The 22,409-nt window shown below is 36.9% G+C and overlaps 1 protein-coding gene across 3 annotated transcripts in view; it reads right to left on the reverse strand.

The window, feature by feature from the left end:
* Window positions 1–22,409, reverse strand: part of LRBA (LPS responsive beige-like anchor protein) — a 1,009,660-nt gene that overhangs the window by 454,406 nt on the left and 532,845 nt on the right. The gene's annotated exons all lie outside the window — the stretch shown is intronic.

A 22,409-nucleotide genomic window follows, 5' to 3' on the forward strand; every position in this document is an offset into this window, starting at 1 on the left:
GCTTTGGTCTGGAGCTATTCTCTAAAGCCATGGTATAGATAAGCCTGAAGGAGAGCACCCCCACAGGTCAATGGGCAAACTCTGAGAAAGGTGTGTTTCTTTGCTTTCTTTTCCTTTTTGTTAGCTCCTGGCATTCAAGGAAAGCTCTGTCATAACACTAGCTGGTTACAGGCTTAAGGAAAAGATGCCTTAGTGATAACATATTAAAATATCAAAATGTCCATATTTCAACAAAAGATTACAAACGCACAGTAACAGAAAGTGACAGCTCAGAAAAAGGGGAAGATTACAGGATTAGAAACCATTGATGAAGAGTACCAGACCTGCGATATACCAGAAAAGACTTTTTAGAAAATAGTCCTAAACATGTTCAAAGAGCTTAAGGAAAATATGGACAAAGAACTAAAGGAAACCAGGAAAACAACGGACGAATACAAATATCAACAGAGAGATGGAAATTATGAAAAGGAAGCAAACAGAGCAGAAGACCACAATAACAGAAATTAAAAATACCTTAGAAGAATCCAACAGCAGATTGCAGCTGGCAGAAGAAAAAAATCAGTGAACTTGAAGATAAGACAACTGAAACCATCCAGTCTGAAGAAAGAAGAAAGAATGACGTGAACAGAGTCTGAGGAACCTGTGGGATACTATCAAGCATACCAATATATACATTGTGGGAGCCAAGAAAGAGAAGAGAGAAAGGGGCAGAGAGATTATTCAAAGAAATAATGGCTGAAAACTTCTTCGATTTAATTGAAGACATGAATATATACATCCAAGACACTCAACAAACTCCAAAGAGGATAAACCCAAATAGATGCACACTGCAACATATTATAATCAAACTGTTGAAAAACAAAGATAAACAGAATTTAAAAAGCTATAAGAAAGAAACATGTCACATACAAGGGAGCTTCAATAAGATTAAGTGCTTATTTCTCATCAGAAATCATGAAGGCAAGAAGACAGTGGTAAGACACATTTAAAGTGCTGAAAAGAAAAAGAAAATTGCCAAATAAGAAGTCCATGTCTGACAAAAATGTCTTTTAAAAATGCGGGAGAGATTAAGATACTCCCAGGTATAGAAAAGTTGAGGAAGTACATCACCAATGAACTAGCACTATAAAAGATGTTAAAAAAAGTTCTCCAGGTGAAGGGAAAAGACAATAACCAATAGCTCTAAGCCACATGAAGAAATAAAGATCTCTGGTGAGATTAATGACATGGGTAAATATAAACGCCAGTACTATTGTGTCTTTGGAGTGTAACTCCACATTTTACTTCCAAAAGGATCTAAAAGGTAAATGCATAACATGCAATGAGAAACAAGTAGTATTGAACTCATACATATAAACATATAATCTGTGACAAGAACTACATAAAGGTTGGGGGGATGGAGGATATGGTAGTTTGGAACTATACACCCAAGAAAAACATGTTCTTTAATTCATGTGGGCTTAACTCATTGTAAGTAGGACCTTTTGATGAGGCTACTTCAGGTAAGGTGTGGCCCAATTTAATCAGGATGGGTCTTAATCGATTATTGGAGTCCATTATAAGCAGAATGAAATTCATACAGATAGAGAGAAGGCCACATAAGGGAGCAGCCAGAAGCTGAAAGTCAGTGGAATCCAGAAGAGAAGGAAGAGACCAGAAGAAGTTGCCATGTACATTGCCATTTGAAAGAGGAGCCCAGGACTAAGGATCACGGGCAACCAGACCCAGAATGCCAGTCTTCAGGCAGAAAGCACTGCCTTGATGATGCCTTGATTTGGACTTCTCCTTGCCTCAAAACCAGAAGACAACAAATTCCTATTGTTTAAGTCAACCCATTACATGATATTTGCTTTAGTAATGAGAAAACTAAAACAGAGGGGTATAGGAACATACCACGTGTACAGTATGGAAATTAAGGTGGTATGAAAGCAAACAAGATTAATGCAGATTTAGGATTTTAAATGTAAGACCCATAGTAAACAAAAAAAAAAAAAAAATCAGAAAATATATAAGAGATGGCAAGAAGAGTGCAGGTTACCAGAGGCAGGGATGGGGGAGAATGGGAAGTCAATGTATAATGGGTATAGGGTTTATGTTTAGGGAGACGGGAAAGTTTAGTGATGGAAAGTTTTAGTGCCGGTGAGGGTACTTCAATCCTATGAATGTGATTAATCCCACTGAATGGTAATCTTGGAAGTGGTTGGTAAGGGAAAGTTTATATTGCATATATGTTACCAAAATTTTAAAAAAGAGCAAATAAAGAAACAATGACCATTAAACACAACACATCATCATGGATGGGATCTAGCAAGGGAAGAGAAAAACCTCAAAGTGACAGTACCAGGAAATATGAAAAAGTTGGAATATAGCCTTGAAGATTTATAGCAATGTTAAATTTCTTGAACTGGATAACTGGACTGAAGTGGCTACATAAATGAATATTCTTGTCTTAGGAAATGACCATGGCAATACTAAGTGAACATTATGTATATAACCTACACTCAAATGTTCCACAAATGGACTGATAGACAGACATACTGCCAAGCAGAAAGACGGTTAGGTAGATAAATGGATTGTGATAGGTAGATGGATAGATAAAATGATACAGCAAAAGTGGCAAAATGTTAAAATTGGTGGATCTGAGTATCCGGGAGGGAAGGATATGTTGGAGTTCTCAGTATGGGTTTTGCATTATTTTTGAAACTGTACTGTAGGTTTGAAAGTATTTCAAAATTAAAAATTTAAACAAAAACAAAACAGTACAAAGACACATGAAGCAAGTAGAACAAAAAAGTGTTAAGAATTGCTGAAACTACTTGATATATTATTTTTACTCTATCAATGCTTTCTTCTCCCAATTCTCTCCTAATAAACCTATTTCAGATTCTGCCGAATCTGGTCTCTATGATCACCCACTTCAACAATATTTTAATTCCTGTCATTCATGAATTTTTTTCATTCAACTTATATTTTTTCAGCACTAAACATCATTTATATACTAGGAATACAAGGATAAGATACGGTATCCAGTCAAATAGCTCACAGTCTATGGAGAAGACTCCTTATCCTGAGAATAGCAGGAAATTTTGTTTTGGCTGGAAGATAAGGAAAATGAAGAGAAGAAACGAAACAGGAAAAGATACCTGAAGAGCTCCAACATTTAGGGCTAAGAGAAAGAAGAGGAAGCACTGAAGACAACTGAGAAAGGATCACAGAAGTAGGAGAGAAACTAGGAGAAAAGGAGAGAGATGTGGCAGAGACCAATAAAAGAAAATGATTTCAGAAAGGAGTGATTAAGATAAGCAATTATCAGGAAGAGGATTATAGGACGCTCCAGCAATCAGTCCCTCCACCAAAATAGCTACTGAACTAGCAGGATGTGGCAGGAACGGTTTGAATCAACCACTTGAAACTCTGGAGTCTAGGGGAGCATGAAGCAGTATCCAGGGAGGAGTGGGAGGAAGAGGATGGTTAACTGCCAACAAGACCAGTGAGTTTCACTCTCCATATAGGGGTTACAATCTCCCTTCCCTGAGCCTCATGGCAGGCATCAGTGGGAACTGGAAATGTGACTCCTGGCGCAGCTTGCAGGTACCAGGGTGTGACATGAAGAACTAGCCCTCCAAACTCAGGGAATGGGTGATCAGATGCTAGATCTCTACCTCTGATCAGCTACACTGGATTGCTGGGGGCTGGCTTTGAGAGTGGCCATGATTCTAACCCAACTTGGGCAAAGGTGGCAAAGGAATCTTAAAGATAGTAAGGTTCCTCAAAAACGGAATCTTAAAGATAGTAAGGTTCCTCAAAAACTACAGAAAACAGTTAAAAGGATGTATTAACTGGGCAAGTGCTAAATTAAGAAAATCCAGATTCAAAAACCATAGAAGATCCTGGTGCCTTTGCTAGTTCCAAAGGGAGCAGAGTGGCTCCTCTGTGCTTACTGGGGTACATGTAAGCCAGTGCCAATCTGGCATAGGACTGAGCCAGGCTTGCCCCCTCAGAGTCTGCCAAGGCAGAGAAGCCACTGGCAAACAGCTGGGTCAGCAGAGAGGCAATTAAGTTGAAGCACTTGAGGCAAAAGACTACCTGCACTGAGTAAATCAAGAGAGCACCTAGGAGGGAAAGGAGGTCTATTTCAAAGGGAATAGAGTGGGCATTCAATCAAACTGCTATAAACTGTAAACAGGACATCTAGCAAGCACAAGTCCCAGAAAAGAAGTCTATTCTTGGACTAGGTTCCACACAGGCTCAGATAAGATAGAGATGACCCTGAACTTCCTAGTTACCTCAGTCTGATCTTCTTGACAGGAAGACTAAGCTCTGAAACAGACCACCAGCCAAAGTAGAACCAATTTACAAAGACAATAAAAAGTGCTTTTAGAAATGGTTTGTTTCAATTAGGAGAGTTGAATGACTGGCATTCAAGATACTCTCCGTGATATCGATAGCTAGAAACAAAATTAAGGGGCAGCAGGTACTACTCACAGAGCCTCTTTAAAACATAAAAATGAATAGTGGGTAACACAAGATTACAAGACAATCAAAGAAACAGAAAATGATGGCCCATCCTAAGGAACATGACAAAAATACAGAAACCATCAATGAAGGGGAGGAGAATTTGAACCTACTAGAGATTTGAAAATAATGATCCTCAATATGGACAAGGAGATAAAGGAAAACATGAAGAAAGAACTAAATGATATGAGGAAAACAATGAATGAACAATATGAGAAATACTGGAGATGAAGTCCACAATAACTGAAATGAAAACTTTCCCAGACAGTTTCACAATAGCAGACTAAAAGTGGCAGACGAAACAGTGAACTTAAAAGACAAGAGAACTGAAATGATTCAGGCCGAGGAGCAGAAAGATAAAGTAATAAAACAGAATGAACAGAGCCTAAGCAGACCTGTGGGACACTATCAGATACAGCACTGATGCATTCTGAAAGTCGCAAAACAGGAAGAAAAAGAGAAAAGGGCCAAAGGAATATTCAAAGAAATAATGACAGAAAACTTTCTAAACTTAATGAGAAACATAAATATGCACATTCAAGAAGCCCAATACATCCCAAACAGGATAGACTCAAAGACAACTACGTCCAGACCAATAGTATCCAATGTCAATGAAAAAGACAGGAGTCCTGAAAGCTACAAGAGAAAACCAACAAGTTACGTACAAGGGAATCACAATAAGATTACGGGCCAATTTCTCATCAGAAACCATGGAGGCAAAAAGGCAGTGGTATGAAATATTTAAAGTGCTAAAAGAAAACAATGCCAACCAAGAATTTTATATCTGCCAAGACTTTCTTTCAAAACTGAGGGTGAGGGGAGGAGGAGCTAAGATGGAGGCATAGAGTAGTGGAAGACTGTTAGTACCCCCCTGGAACAGTCCATAAATGACCAAAAAACTAGTAAATAACCTGGAATAACTGTGGGGAGACAAACGTGACTGTCCACTCATCATCCACCAATCTGAACTGGGAGGAATGCCCGAGATTGCAGCATAAAATCTGTAAGTAAAACTGCAGACCCACTCTGAGAGCCGAGAGCTGAGAGCCCCTCCGTCACGGAAGCCTCACGGTGCTCGAGAGCAGCACTCTCTCTGCCCAGCTCGAACTGGGTTTTAATGTTAACTGCGCAATACAAACAGCGAATCCTCAACAAGCAGACAGATTTTTGGTGACAACTGAACTTGGGAGAGTCGGGAGACATACCTGTCTCCGGACGGGGAGCCCAGAGGATCGGGTGCTATCTTTGGCTGACGGGTGAACCTGGGAGCTTTTCTGTCCCTTTCTCTCTCTGAGGAGAAAACCTCAGCCATTTTCAGCCTGCAGTGCTTTGTAGTAAAGACAGCCTCAGCCATTTTAAAATCAACACACTTTGATCAGCAGAGTCAGAGAAACAAAGAACTTATTGATATGCAGAAGACCTCTCTGGAGGGGGCATAGCTTCCCAAGAGAAAAGGGAGGGGCCCAGCTCTACTGCCTGCCTTTCTGGAACCAGACCCCAAAGCCTGGGGGAGGAGAGCCACAGGCCACACCCTCTTACACCAGCCAGTGACAGACTGACAGGTGCACCTGCTGGGCAGAAAAGCACAGGTTTGTCAGTCCTCTAAGATAAACCATCAGGGAAACCAGATACTGAATATTTTCTCCTTCTGTGATCTGAGCCTGTTCTCATCTGGGAAAACCTGACTGGGGTGGCCTAGGAGGTCAGATGCCTAAACAACAGAAAACTACAACCTACACTAAGAAAAACGAAGCTATGGCCCAGTCAAAGGAACAAACATACACTTCAACTGAGATGCAGGAATTTAAACAACTAACGTTAAATCAATTCAAAAAGTTTAGAGAAGATGTTGCAAAAGAGACAGAGCCTGTAAAGAAAACACTAGGCATACATAAGGCAGAAAGCAAAAATTCAAAAAAACTAGTAGAATCTATGGAAATGAAAGGCACAACACAAGAGATGAAAGACACAATGGAAACATACAACAGCAGATCTTAAGAGGCAGAAGAAAACACTCAGGAACTGGAGAACAAAACACCTGAAAGCCTACACACAAAGGAGCAGATGGAGAAAAGAATGAAAAAATATGAGCAATGTCTCTGGGAACTTAAGGATGAAACAAAGTATAAGAATGTATGTATCATTGGTGTCCCAGAAGAAGAGAAGGGAAAAGGGGCAAAGGCAATAATAGAGGAAATAACGAAAATTTCCCATCTCTTATGAAAGACATAAAATTACAGATTCAAGAAGCACAGCATACTCCAAACAGAATAGATCTGAATAGGCTTACGCCAAGACACTTAATAATCAGATTATCAAATATCAAAGACAAAGAGAGAATCCTGAAAGCAGCAAGAGAAAAGCAATCCATCACATACAAAGAAAGCTTAGTAAGACTATGTGCGGATCTCTCAGTAGAAACCATGGAGGCAAGAAGGAAGTGATGTGATATATTTAAGATACTGAAAGAGAAAAACCGCCAACCAAGAATCCTATATCCAGCAAAGCTGTCCTTCAAATATGAGGGAGAGCTCAAAATATTTTCTGACAAACAGACAATGAGAGACTTTAAGAACAAGACATCCGCCCTACAGGAAATACTAAAGGGAGCACTACAGAGTGATAGGAGAAGACAGGAGTGCGTGGTTTAGAACACAATTTTGGGAGATGGTAGCACAGCAATGTAAGTACACTGAACAAAGATAACTATGAATACGGTTGAGAGAGGAAGTTGGGAGCATGTGAGACACCAAGAAGAAAGGAGAAAAGATAAAGAATGGGACTGTGTAACTTCATGAAATCTAGAGTGTTAAATTGTGATTAAATGTACAAATATGTTCTTTTATGAGGGAGAGCAAGCAAATGTCAACCTTGCAAGGTGTTAAAAATGGGGAGGCATTGGGGGAGGGATGCAATCAATGTAAACTAGAGACTGTAACTAACAAAATCATTGTATTATGCTTCCTTTAATGTAACAAAGACGATATACCAAGGTAAATGCAGATAAGAGGGGGGATTAGGGGAAGCATGTTAGACACTTGACATTCATGGTGTTGTCTGACTCTTTACTCTACTTTGATTTAAGGTTATTTTTCCTTTTGCTACTTCCTAGCTGTCATTTTTTTTCCTCTTTCTTTTACCTCTCTACCTTCTTTGACTCTACCTCCTGCCTTGTGGAAGAAATATAGATGCCCTTATACAGATAGTGGTGAAGGTGTGAACACATAAATATGTTACCATACAGAGAACCACCAATTGTTTACTTAGGATGGAATGTATGGTGTGTCAACAAAACCATCCTAAAAAAAAAAAATGGGTTGATGACAAAACCTCAAGGGCAATATACTGAGTGAAATAAGACAGACACATAAGGGCAAATATTGCAGGGTCTCACTGATAAGAACTAATTATAATATGTAAACTCATAGACATGAAATATAAGGTACCAAGATATAGGACGAGGCTTACGAATGGGGAGCGGTTGCTTAGTATGAGCAGAATGTTCAACTAGGATGAACTTAAATGTTTGGAAATGAACAGAGGTGTCGGTAGCAAGATGTGAGAATAACTAACAGTGCAGAATGGCGCGTGAATGAGGTGGAAAGGGGAATCTCAGAGTCTTATGTCACCAGAAGGAAAGTTGGAGGACAAAAGATGGGAATGTATAAAACTGAATCCTATGATGGGCAATGTCCATGATTAACTGTACAAATATTAGAAAACTCTTCCATGAACCAGAACAAATGTATGACAGTGCAACTAGAAGTTAAAAATAGAGGGGTATATAGGGAAGAAATATATAGCTATTGCAAATTATATACTACAGTTAGTAGTATTTCAACATTCTTTCATAGACAGTAACAAATGTACTATACCAACACTACAAGTCAACAATTGAGGGGGTTTGGTTAGGGATACGGGAGGATTCGAGTTTCCTTTTCTTTTTTTTTTTTTTTCTTTTTTCTTTTTTCATCTTTCACTTTATTTCTTGTCTGAAGTAATGAAAAGGTTCTAAAAATTGAACAAAAATTAAGTGCAGTGATGGATGCACAGCTGTATGAGGGTACCGGGGCAACTGATTGTACACTTTGGATCTTTGGATAATTGTATGGTATCTGAACAATCCCAATAAAAATTAAAAAAAAAAAAAAAATGAGGGTGAGATTAAGACATTCCCAGATGAACAAAAGCTGAGGGAGTTTGTAACCACTAGACCTGCCATAAAAACATTGCTAAGGGTGTTCTTCAGACTGAAAGAAAATGACACTAGACAGTGGATCAAAGCAGCCTAAAGAAATAAACCTCCAGTAAACAATTTGATAATTGTGAATGCCACTGTAAGTGTATTGTATTGTTATATAAACTCACTTATTACTTCCTAAAGGTACTAAAATGCAAATGCAAGAAAAGTATGAGAGATCAACAGTTTTGGACATTCAATGTACTATAATTTCTTACAAATACCATAAAAGGTGGGGAGATGCAGGGGTAGAGGATCACTGCTTGTATATGATACTGAAGATAAGTTGGTATCAAATCAAATATGACTATTATATATTTAGGATGCTAAATTTTAACACCAGGGAAACCACAAAGAAAATATATGAAAAATATATTCAGAAAGAAATGTGGAGGGACTAAAAATGGTACAGTACGAAAAAAAAAAAACAAATTTGGAAGTAATGACTAAGGGAAGAATTGCGGGAAAAAAAACAGTATAAGATTACAAACACAAAATTGAAAAATGGCAAAAGAACGACCTGAATTATCAGTAGTTCTTTTAAATATAAATAGATTAAACTCCTCAGTTAAAAGGCAGAGACTGGCAGAATGGATAAAGAAGAATGACCCAACTATATGCTGTTTACAAAAGAATCACCTTAAATTCGAAGACATAGTAGTTTGAAAAATAAATACCGTGCAAGCAGTAACCAAAAGACAGCTGAGGTAGCTATATAATATTAGATAAAACAAACTTTAGATACAGAACTGTTATAAGGGACAAAGAGAGTCACTATATACTGATTAAAGGGTCAATTCATCAAGAAGATATAGAAATTATAAAAATATATGCACCTAATAACAGAGCACCAAAATATTGAAGCAAATATTGACTGATTTTAAGGGAGAAATAGATAGCTCTACATTAAAAGTAGGATATTTCAATACACCACTTCCAATAATGTATAGAACATCTAGACAGAAGATCAATAAGGAAATAGAAGACTTGAATGATAACCTACACTGGCTAGACCTACAGACATACATAGAACACTTCACCCAACTGCAACAGAATACACATTCTTCTCTAGTACACATGGATCATTCTCCAAGATAGATCATATGTGTGCTGGTATAAAGCTATATGTACCCCAGTGAAACTGACATTTCTCCAAAGAAGATATACAAATTGTGATGGTTCGGTTCAAATGTCAATTTGGTCAGGTGATTGTGGCAAGGTGTCTGATCAAGCAAGCACTGGCCTAAATGTTACTGCAATGACATTTGTGGGTGGTTAATAAACCAGAAGGCTGGTTTATTAAATCATCAGTCAGTTGGCTGCAGCTGTGACTGATTAAGTAAACGAAGGGAGTGTCTTCCGCAATGAAAGAATTCAATCAGCTAGATTTAATCCAATCAGTTGAAGACTTTTAAGTGAGAAAGTTAGAGGACCTTCACTTTGGCTAGTCAGCAAAGCATTTCCTGAGGAGTTCATCAAACACCTTCGTCGGAGTTGCTGGTTCGCTGCCTGAGGAGTTCATTGAACACCTTCATTGGAGTTCCTAGTTTGCTGCCTGCCCTACAGAATTTGGACTCGTGAATACTTACAGTTGCGTGAGACACTTCTATAAAATCTCATATTTGTAGATACCTCTTGTTGATTCTGTTTCCCTAGAGAACCCTAATTAATACACAGATGATCAAAATGCATAAGAAAAGATGCTCAAAATCATTAGCTTTTCTATTTGGGAAATGCAAATCAAAACCATGGATACATGTTAAAGGTCACAATAAAAAAATGCATTTAAAAAAAAGTTGATCACCTGGATGTTCAGGGTTACGTCCTCAGGGAAGAGCCTGTGGCATGATATGCTCTGCATTGTTCATTAAGGATAAATCCACATCCTGTAAAAATTAGTTGTTCAAGAAAGGATGAAGGTGACATGTCTCCTGGCATCATTCCAGGAGGCACCAAAGAGATGCTGGTTTTGTCAATTCTAGTGCAGTGGTGTTGTCCAGGTAGTGAGAAAAGGCACAAACACATTACATTGCCTTTGGGTGCAATTTCCTCTCACTAAAATCATTAATCATTTAAAATGTGAAGATGGAGATTTTTTTTTTACATAGACAATGTAACTAAGATACTGCTAAGTGAAAGCAGATTACAATACAGTGTTCATAATACAATTCCAATATTGTAAAACAAAAAAATGTATAAGGATAAAAATGTGGCAGAAGGTTGGGTATCAATACGTTACAGTGGTTATGAGTGATGTATACTTTTCTGTAGTCACTAAAATTTTTACAATACATTATTACTTTTATAATTAGAAAAACACTAGGAAGATTTCAAAAAATAAAGCTTTCGTGGGGAAAAAAAAAACAATGAGATACCATTTCACACCCACTAGAATGGCTACTATTTTAAAAATGGAAAACTCCTTCACTGTTGCTGGGAATCTGAAATACTGCAGCCAACTATGGAAATAGTTCTGTGGCTCCTCAGAAAGTATAAAAATGTCATATGACCCAGATCCTATTTCTAGGTATATACCCAAAAGAATTGAAAGCATGGACTTAAAAGGATATATGCACACTGATGTTCATAGTAGCATTACTCACAATTACCAAAAGGTGGATGCAACCCCTGTGTCCATCAACTGATGAACAGATAAATAAAATGAGGCATATACTTACATTGAAATATTATTAAGCCCAAAAAAGGAACAAAGTCCTGATATATACAACATGGGTGAACAACGAACACATATTGAATGAAATAAACCAGACATACAAGGCCGGAAATTATAAGATCTCACTGATATGAACTAATTAGAATAAGCAAATTAATAGATTCAGAAACTAGTATATAGGCTACCAGGGACCAGGGTGGGGGTAGGGAATTGGGAGTTAATGCTTAAATTTGGTAATGTGTGGTGCTAATAGCAGTACAACACTGAATTCAATAGCATTGAATTACATATTTGAATGTGGTTGAAAGGGAAAAATTTAGATTGTATATATGTTACTAGAATAAAAAATTTAAAACAAATATAAGACTGAACAACACAGTGAACCCTATTGTAAACTATGGACTATAGTTAATAGTACAATTACTCAACGCTCTTCCATGAATTGCAACAAATATACCACACTAGTACAAAATGTTAATAATAGGGTGGAATATGGAAACTCTGTATTTTACTCATGATTTTTCTGTAAGCCTACAACTTCTCTAATAAAAATAAACAATAGCTAGAATACTATTTTTTTAAAAAAAGGAAAGAAAGATTTATCCCAACAAATATCATAAGCAAACAAAAAGCTGTACTACACTCGTTTTGAAGAGGTCACATGACCTCTACCAGAGCAGTGTTTAGCAGATTGCAAAAGGAATGAATAGGCCAGGGAAGTAGAAAGTTCAAGACCCTTCTGAAAAACATGACTATGAATGTGAAAAGATAAGAGACTACCTAGCCGTCTTTCTCAATGGGGCACTATTGATATTTAGTGGAGGAGGCAATTTCTTGATGTACAGGGGCTGTATTGCATACTACAGTATATTCAGCTACCTGGTTTCCAATGATAAATGTAAGCTTTCCATTTATGTGACAACAACAACAATAAAACACCCACACACATTTCTAAATGGCTGCTGGAAGAGTAGGGTACTGCCACTGAGAACTCTTAAATACTAACTCATGAGGGGTCTTTCTCAATGTGGCACTACTGAGTCTGCTTTTATAGCTCGACAAGAAGTAAAACTACAAGAGACAGTAGTTTTGGGGACAGAAGCAAGTAGTTAAGGAGTTTATACCAGAGGGCCTCTATATTTTTCAGACATGAGTTTATCTCCTGAGAGAACCTATCACACCATAGTTTAAAATACAACTTTCTGCTTTCCTTCACATCATCAAATTTCTAAAGAGATCTTTTCTAGTTACTTCTATTTACTAACCATTCACTCATACCCTAAATCTTTGTAATCTGCCCCCACTTTCTCCATGCTACCCAAACCGTTCTAAGATAACTAGTTCTTCCTTGGTTGCCAAATCTAAAGCCCTTTTCTTAGATAATTTGCTTGTGATCACATTACAGCATTGCATACTGTTTCTTCTTAAAACCACTTATTCCTCTACCACTGTCCTAGTACAGGCATTTGTTCTGTCTTGTGCTATTAAAATACACTTATCTCTGCCTTCCATTCAACTCTTCCAACACTTAGCCATTTTACAGAAGACAGCAAGGTAACCCTCCTGAAATGTTCTTAAGTCATTTCCTGGCTCAAAAACTTTAAAGTTGTTGACAGAGTAAAATCAAATTTATTGGCCCCAATATTTCAGATCCTTGACAATCATATCCCAACCTATCTTTCTAGTCTTATTTCCCAATAATCTCCTTTACATACCATTCACTCTAGACAAACAAATAGATCTGCTGTGTTTTCTCCATACGTGTTCTTCCAGCTCCAGCTATGTGCCTGAACTTACCTTTCTTCTGTTGAAACTAATTCCTTTCCCTTGCATGATCATATATCCAGTTCATACTATAATTTTAACTCTTATAGGATGTCTTCCCTGATTTCTCAGCAGTAAGCAGTAGCTCTACCTTCCTGAACTTCAAAACCAGCTTATCTGTACCTTTTCTACATCATCTAACTCTTTTGATTCTAGATTATCTTGCTTCTGCTCTAAAGTTCATTAATACCTACTAGTTACTAAGTATTAATAGTTGTCAGTTACATATATCACATTACACACTTTCAACAATTTATAAGGTATACCAATCTGAAGAATGTATAAACAGAAGCTCAGAAATCAAGAAAATTGCATAGACAAGTAAGAATCCAGTGACTATTTTTTAAATCAATAAATGATTATTCCAACACAGAGTAACATTCTAAATTTTTACAAATACATAGGTACGGTTCATATTATGTGAACCAAAGGGAGAGCTCAAAACATAAAAATTACAAAAGAAAAGAGTACATGGTAGGTTCGAATTTGTGTTCAAATATAATAATAATATTAATAGTTACCATTAACTTTGAGTACTTACTGAATACCATAAGAAGGACTTTCAAATACCTAATTATTTTATACTAACAACAACCTTTATAGTAGACATTGTTATCAGTACTTTACAAATGAAGGAACCAAGGTTTAATGAGGTTAGTCACTAGGCTAATGTCCCAAGCCAGGATATGTATGCTCGATAAAAAGGCCAAAATAGTCTAAGCCTTAAAGAAAAAGAATTACAAATCTGGGCATATACTTCTCCTTTTTGTTTTACTACTAAGAGCGGATGTCTACAAAACGTAATATGCCATCTAATAACTGAGAACACATTCTATTTTTCCTAATATCCCTAAGCAGATTTGAGGGGGCAGGTGGGGAGCAGAGCTATAAAAAATATAATAAAAATTGTAATTTTGGGTGATATCTGTTTCCAAACAACAATGGAAGAAGTATATATTAAGTGACGAAGCACCAAATACAGATTTTATTTTTCCTTAAAACAAATAATTAAAATATTTTAATATCTTTAAAATATGTTTAAAGATTCAGCAAAGGAATACAAAATTTATAAATTTTACAAAATCACTCATGGTAGAACCTTTCTGTAAACCTTTGTGTTCAGATAGTAACCTGTTAATATTTGAATTGAAGTTTAAATTAAAATGCCATAGAAAAATAAAATTTACATTGCAAAACTGAAATTAACTGCCAGGAATCTCAGTGCTACTTACTATAATATTTTACTTCATTTACAGTAAAAGATCAAGAAAAATACTCTACTTTTACTTATAAAAAATAAAACTAATCTGTGTTATAATCCTTCCAAAAGAATCATTAGAATAGCGATAAAAAGGCGAAAACATTATGTCATTACTACTATGACTAAATGTGATTAAATAATACACATGAGATAAAGTTATGATAAGTGAAGCCCAGAACACTAAGAAAATTTGTGGGGAGACTATGCAAATAGCTCCCTAGTTATCTACAGCCAATCAACAAGCAATCCTTATTACTTACAATTAAAATCCTGTTAATTTTTATAACAAAACTTCATGGAAACGTTGAAAATCATGTTAGTTATTGTACTGTAAAATTACATGTGTAGTATGTACTTATACTATGGGCTCAATAAATGATAAAATTCTATGTGATACATTGACTTAAGATTTCACTAAACTGAAAACACGTGTGAAGCCCAGAGTGAACTCCTGTTATAAATTCATGGAGCTACGGCACTAGAATACCCACCCCACTAGCTGTAGATTCCAGGTGGGCATGACGAACTTATTAACCATTGAGCCCCCAACATCATCACAGTACCAGGTACTGCAAGTATTTATTGAAGAAATTATTTGGAGGGATGAAAATACATAGTTGGCGACTAATTTATATCACCCACTTTCAGGATCTGGAAGTTAAGTGCTACCACACAGCTCATTTGCAAATTTTTCGTAGCAATTCCCGAACTATATAGTTATTTCTTTTATATCTATAAACATCATGAAGGCCTAGACCAAGTTTTTCTTGTTCATAACTGTATCCCAGTACCCAGCACAAATTAAGTTGTAAAAAAGTATTTACGAAATGACTGAGTGAGTGAGTGAATGAGTGAATGAATGCACGAACCAAAAAGCAATACTATAGGACTGCAATTTCCAGGGTCATCATATTTATCAACAGATAAAATATTTTAGCTTAAAGAATAAACTAACACATAAAATTGGTATAAGCAATGGAGCAGCTCCCATGAATGGCTCTTTTTTTCAACTGAGGAAAAGAGGTGAAATTTATTTTAATAATGTATTTTATTTAACTCAATATCCAAAATAATATTTCAGCATGTAATCTATATAAAAATATTAATGAGATATTTTACACTCTTTGCTTCATCCTAAGCCTTCCAAATTCTGAATTCATTTTACACTTACAGCTTGTACCAGTTTGAAACTGGTACGGACCCCAGAAGAGCCATGATCTTTTAATTCAATCTTGTTGGGTGGAATCTTTTGATTGAGTGTTTCCATGGAGATGTGACTCACCCAGTTGTGTGTGAGACCTTTGATTAAATTATTCCTAACTTCTCTCCTTTGAAAGTATCTGCCAGTTGCACTCCATACCACTGATCCTAATTGTAACTGCTATTGCTAAGACCCATTACCTTTCCAACTTGTTTCTTTCTTTTATATTTTTATGATTTTATTTTTGATCACGCTTCTCAGATCTTGAATGAAAGATGTGAACTTTGAATTAAGAGAATAAACCATACTTCTCATTCTCATCTAGTTGCAAAATGATGAATCACATACAACATCCTTCTCAGGGACATTCAATAAGTCTGGGTGCTCAAGAGCCACTGCTATATTGTGAGAGAAAGCTTATTTATGGTGTGTGTGTGTTTGTGTATCGTGCCTTTTTTCCCTAATAATGTCTATATCCTGAGGTATATAAAGCCAGTCTTAAGAGGTACAGTTTCTTTTCTCACAAAACAAGCACATATTAAGTAATTCTAAGGGAGCTAAAACCACCTGATCTTTGCCTGTACCACAGGCATCTCTTCCATGTCTACCACAACTCTATTCAGAATAACACACTCTATAAAAATAAACTTAAATCATTTTTTATGATAAAATTCCCTTGGTTGCAGAAGTCAATCAAATCATCATAAGCATTACTAAATAAACGCTTATTGAACATTAAGATGTGACGCTGAAATGTATGATCCATGAGGGCAGGGAATTTTGGCTGATTTTATTACTACTGGATGCCCAGTGCTTAGAACAGTGCTTGCATACAGTAGCATACAATTAAGAAGACAAAAATCTGTTGAAAAAATGAATAAGTGAGCATTATATATAAGGTACCATGAAAGCGTTATGTACAAAAAGAGCCCCTGCCCTTAAAGAGCTGCTAATCTTGTTGGGACAGGTTATACATATAAAAAGGCAAAAATATAACATAAACCAAATGAATGGTGCTGACAATCTTTGTTATAGGGTTCATAAAATTCAAATACCATGATGCAGTGGAGGAATCTATCACATCCTTGGCTTTTAATAAAAAAAAAAAAAAAAAAATAGGACCCAGATAAGTAGAAAAGAAAGAATTACAGGTAGATAGAATGATGGGAGCAAAGACACAAAATCAGGAAAGGATGGGCAGCAAATCACGACAAGACAGACTTCTTGACTATAAAAAGAGACAAATTATTTTTAAGGCAAACATACTTTAAACTTAAAGTGTACTTTAAAATAAAACATAACTTTTTTCTTTATAAATAATAACCAATCTACAATGCTTCTACACTATATAAAAGATATTTTTTTACTAATAACAGTCTAAATGGGTTATAATTTTACTATTAACATGACTTGCTTTGATATTTTCAAGCATTTAACATTGTATATATGTAAAGTTAAAAAGCAATATATATTCTGAAAATTAACACCTCAAATTATACACATAAATAAAGTTCCCAATGAATATGGCTTAAAAATCAAAAAGCATATTTATAGTGCTTTTTTCAGAAAACAAAAATTATTAATATTTTCAGATGATTTTCAAGCTTTTAATTAGGTATGACAAAGTAAAACAAAGTACTTCTATGTTTTATTTCCTAAGAATATTGGAAGTTTGTATTTTAACTTATTAATAACTCTAGTAATAACTATCACATATATGTTTTTTATGTACCAGGCATTATTCTAAGTGCTTTACAAATACTTTCCAGTGAATTAATAATACAAGATGTTAACAGTTTACTTTCTTAAAGTTATCCTCTTAATAATTTTAAGGTACTTAGTACTTACCTCTAATGTTTTATGTGGCATTATTTTTGCTATTACTGCAAAAGGAAGATCTGGCTTCCAAAGATAAAGGAGGTTTTTGGTAAATGGTGAAGGTAAAGAAATAAATGACCCGCTTGGCTTGTGTGTAATTACACTGGCTGAGATTGTAACATCTATCACATGAAGGAGGATGACACCACACTAAGGGGTGAGTCAAAGGAGATAGCCTTTGACTAACTATGGGACCCTGACGATCGATACTCCACAGATACTGTGCTCTCAAAAACAATTGAATTCTAAAAAAGTTTGAAAATAGATTCCCCCCTCCATCTGATACTGATCAAAGACCTATCTTGACCTTATTCTGGAAGAGCAAGACTTTCTTAAAAAGGTATATGAAACAAATAAATCCCTTCTATCTTTGGGTTGTTCTTTCAAATGGATAGTTAACACATTCCTATTACAATGACAGTCTTACAAGCTCAAATCCTACTGAAATACTTAGTTCTTACAGTAGCCAACAAATTGGTTGTTATGATACTACTTAAGATATGACAGGGAAGTATCCCAAAGACTGAAAACTTGAAAAATCTTTCAGAAAATTAAAATTGCCAAATGAAGTATTGCAGTATATAGACTGAACTAGATATTTACTCAAGAGCAAGTAATCTGACCAGGTAAAAAGCAAACAAAAAGAACTTTTAAAATTAAAAATAAAGAACGTTTAATTCATAAAATATTTTATGAAATGATTTTACAGGATAAATAATCACATTAGAATTTTCTGAATGTACTAGATCATATCTTATTTTAAATCCCTTAGACTATATCTCATAATGACTCCAATTACCTGGGTAAGGTATAATTAAATTCATTAAGCTACATCAAAAGTTATAGTTCTTTCCTTTCATTCTCAAACTTTATCATATTGCATTTCTGAGGTATTTATATACAGCATTTAAAGTATCTGTAACTAAAAAGGAAAGTGTCTACAACACATTTGAAAATCTGAAGGAAAAAACCAACAGTTAAGCAGAAAACAAATTTTAATCTAAATGGCAATAATTTTTTCTTTTCATGGGGACTCATGTTATACCAAATACTATGTAATCCATGCAAGATTGCAAATTATTGTAATATAAAAGTTTATGAAATTAGAGAGGCGGGGCAAGATGGCAGACTGGTGAGCTGTATGTTTTAGTTACTCCTCCAGGAAAGTAGGTAAAAAGCCAGGAACTGCGTGGACTGGACACCACAGAGCAATCTGTCTTTGGGCATACTTCATACAACACTCATGAAAACGTGGAACTGCTGAGATCACCGAAATCTGTAAGTTTTTGCAGCCAGGGGACCCGCGCCCCTCCCTGCCAGGCTCAGTCCCGGGGGAGGAGGGGCTGTCAGCTCCGGGAAGGAGAAGGGAGAATTGCAGTGGCTGCTCTTATCGGAAACTCATTCTACTGATTCAAACTCCAACCATAGATAGACTGTGACCAGACACCAGAGACTCTGAGAGCAGCCAGCCCAGCAGAGAGGAGACAGGCATAGAAAAAAAACAACACGAAAAACTCCAAAATAAAAGCAGAGGATTTTTGGAGTTCTGGTGAACACAGAAAGGGGAAGGGCGGAGATCAGGCCTTGAGGCGCATATGCAAATCCCGAAGCAAAGCTGATCTCTCTGCCCTGTGCACCTTTCCTTAATGGCCCTGGTTGCTTTGTCTATTAGCATTTCAATAACCCATTAGATCTCTGAGGAGGGCCGTTTTGTTTTTTTTTTTTTTAAATCCTTTTTGCTTTTTCTAAAACAATTACTCTAAGAAGCTCAATACAGAAAGCTTCAAAGAATTGAAATTTGGGCACCTCAAGTCAAGAGCAGAACTAAGAGAGCTCTGAGACAAAAGGCAATAATCCAGTGGCTGAGAAAATTCACTAAACAACACAACTTCCCAAGAAAAGGGGGGTGTCCGCTCACAGCCACCATCCTGGTGGACAGGAAACACTCCTGCCCATCGCCAGCCCCATAGCCCAGAGCTGCCCCAGACAACCCAGTGTGACGGAAGTGCTTCAAATAACAGGCACACACCACAAAACTGGGCGTGGACATTAGCCTTCCCTGCAACCTCAGCTGAATGTCCCAGAGCTGGGAAGGGGGAACACTGTGAATTAACAGAGCCCCATTCAGCCATCATTTGAGCAGACTGGGAGCCTCCCAACACAGCCCAGCAGCCCAGAACTGCCCTGGGGGGACGGCACGCACCTGTGACATAGCACAGTCATCCCTCAACAGAGGACCCGGGGTGCACGGCCTGGAAGAGGGGCCCACTTGCAAGTCTCAGGAGCCATACGCCAATACCAAGGACTTGTGGGTCAGTGGCAGAGACAAACTGTGGCAGGACTGAACTGAAGGATTAGACTATTGCAGCAGCTTTAAAACTCTAGGATCACCAGGGAGATTTGATTGTTAGGGCCACCCCCCCCTCCCCGACTGCCCAGAAACACACCCCACATACAGGGCAGGCAACACCAACTACACACGCAAGCTTGGTACACCAATTGGGCCCCACAAGACTCACTCCCCCACTCACCAAAAAGGCTAAGCAGGGGAGATCTGGCTTGTGGAGAACAGGTGGCTCGTGGACGCCACCTGCTGGTTAGTTAGAGAAAGTGTACTCCACGAAGCTGTAGATCTGATAAATTAGAGATAAGGACTTCAACTGGTCTACAAACCCTAAAAGAACCCTATCAAGTTCAGCAAATGCCACGAGGCCAAAAACAACAGAAAATTATAAAGCATATGAAAAAACCAGACGATATGGATAACCCAAGCCCAAGCACCCAAATCAAAAGACCAGAAGAGACACAGCACCTAGAGCAGCTACTCAAAGAACTAAAGATGAACAATGAGACCATAGTACGGGATATGAAGGAAATCAAGAAGACCCTAGAAGAGCATAAAGAAGACATTGCAAGACTAAATAAAAAAATGGATGATCTTATGGAAATTAAAGAAACTGTTGACCAAATTAAAAAGATTCTGGACACTCATAGTACAAGACTAGAGGAAGTTGAACAACGAATCAGTGACCTGGAAGATGACAGAATGGAAAATGAAAGCATAAAAGAAAGAATGGGGAAAAAAATTGAAAAACTCGAAATGGACCTCAGGGATATGATAGATGATATGAAACGTCCGAATATAAGACTCATTGGTGTCCCAGAAGGGGAAGAAAAGGGTAAAGGTCTAGGAAGAGTATTCAAAGAAATTGTTGGGGAAAACGTCCCAAATCTTCTAAACAACATAAATACACAAATCATAAATGCTCAGCGAACTCCAAATAGAATAAATCCAAAAAAACCCACTCCGAGACATATACTGATCACACTGTCAAACATAGAAGAGAAGGAGCAAGTTCTGAAAGCAGCAAGAGAAAAGCAATTCACCACATACAAAGGAAACAGCATAAGACTAAGTAGTGACTACTCAGCAGCCACCATGGAGGCAAGAAGGCAGTGGCACGATATATTTAAAATTCTGAGTGAGAGGAATTTCCAGCCAAGAATACTTTATCCAGCAAAGCTCTCCTTCAAATTTGAGGGAGAGCTTAAATTTTTCACAGACAAAGAAATGCTGAGAGAATTTGCTAACAAGAGACCTGCCCTACTGGAGATACTAAAGGGAGCCCTACAGACAGAGAAACAAAGACAGGACACAGAGTCCTGGAGAAAGGTTCAGTACTAAAGAGATTCGGTATGGGTACAATAAAGGATATTAATAGAGAGAGGGAAAAATATGGCAAACATAATCCAAAGGATAAGATGGCCGATTCAAGAAATGCCTTCACGGTTTTAACGTTGAATGTAAATGGATTAAACACCCCAATTAAAAGATATAGATTCGCAGAATGGATCAAAAAAAATGAACCATCAATATGTTGCATACAAGAGACTTATCTTAGACACAGGGACACAAAGAAACTGAAAGTGAAAGGATGGAAAAAAATATTTCATGCAAGCTACAGCCAAAAGAAAGCAGGTGTAGCAATATTAATCTCAGATAAAATAGACTTCAAATGCAGGGATGTTTTCAGAGACAAAGAAGGCCACTACATACTAATAAAGAGGCAATTCAGCAAGAAGAAATAACAATCGTAAATGTCTATGCACCCAATCAAGGTGCCACAAAATACATGAGAGAAACACTGGCAAAACTAAAGGAAGCAATTGATGTTTCCACAATAATTGTGGGAGACGTCAACACATCACTCTCTCCTATAGATAGATCAACCAGACAGAAGACCAATAAGGAAATTGAAAACCTAAACAATCTGATAAATGAATTAGATTTAACAGACATCTACAGGACATTACATCCCAAATCACCAGGATACACATACTTTTCTAGTGCTCACGAAACTTTCTCCAGAATAGATCATATGCTGGGACATAAAACAAGCCTCAATAAATTTAAAAAGATTGAAATTATTCAAAGCACATTCTCTGACCACAATGGAATACAATTAGAAGTCAATAACCATCAGAGACTTAGAAAATTCACAAATACCTGGAGGTTAAACAACACACTCCTAAACAATCAGTGGGTTAAAGAAGAAATAGCAAGAGAAATTGCTAAATATATAGAGACGAATGAAAATGAGAACACAACATACCAAAACCTATGGGATGCAGCAAAAGCAGTGCTAAGGGGGAAATTTATAGCACTAAACGCATATATTAAAAAGGAAGAAAGAGCCAAAATCAAAGAACTAATGGATCAACTGAAGAACCTAGAAAATGAACAGCAAACCAATCCTAAACCAAGTACAAGAAAAGAAATAACAAGGATTAAAGCAGAAATAAATGACATAGAGAA

This window comes from Choloepus didactylus, chromosome 3 (genome assembly GCF_015220235.1).
Source record: "Choloepus didactylus isolate mChoDid1 chromosome 3, mChoDid1.pri, whole genome shotgun sequence".
NCBI classification, from domain to species: domain Eukaryota; kingdom Metazoa; phylum Chordata; class Mammalia; order Pilosa; family Megalonychidae; genus Choloepus; species Choloepus didactylus.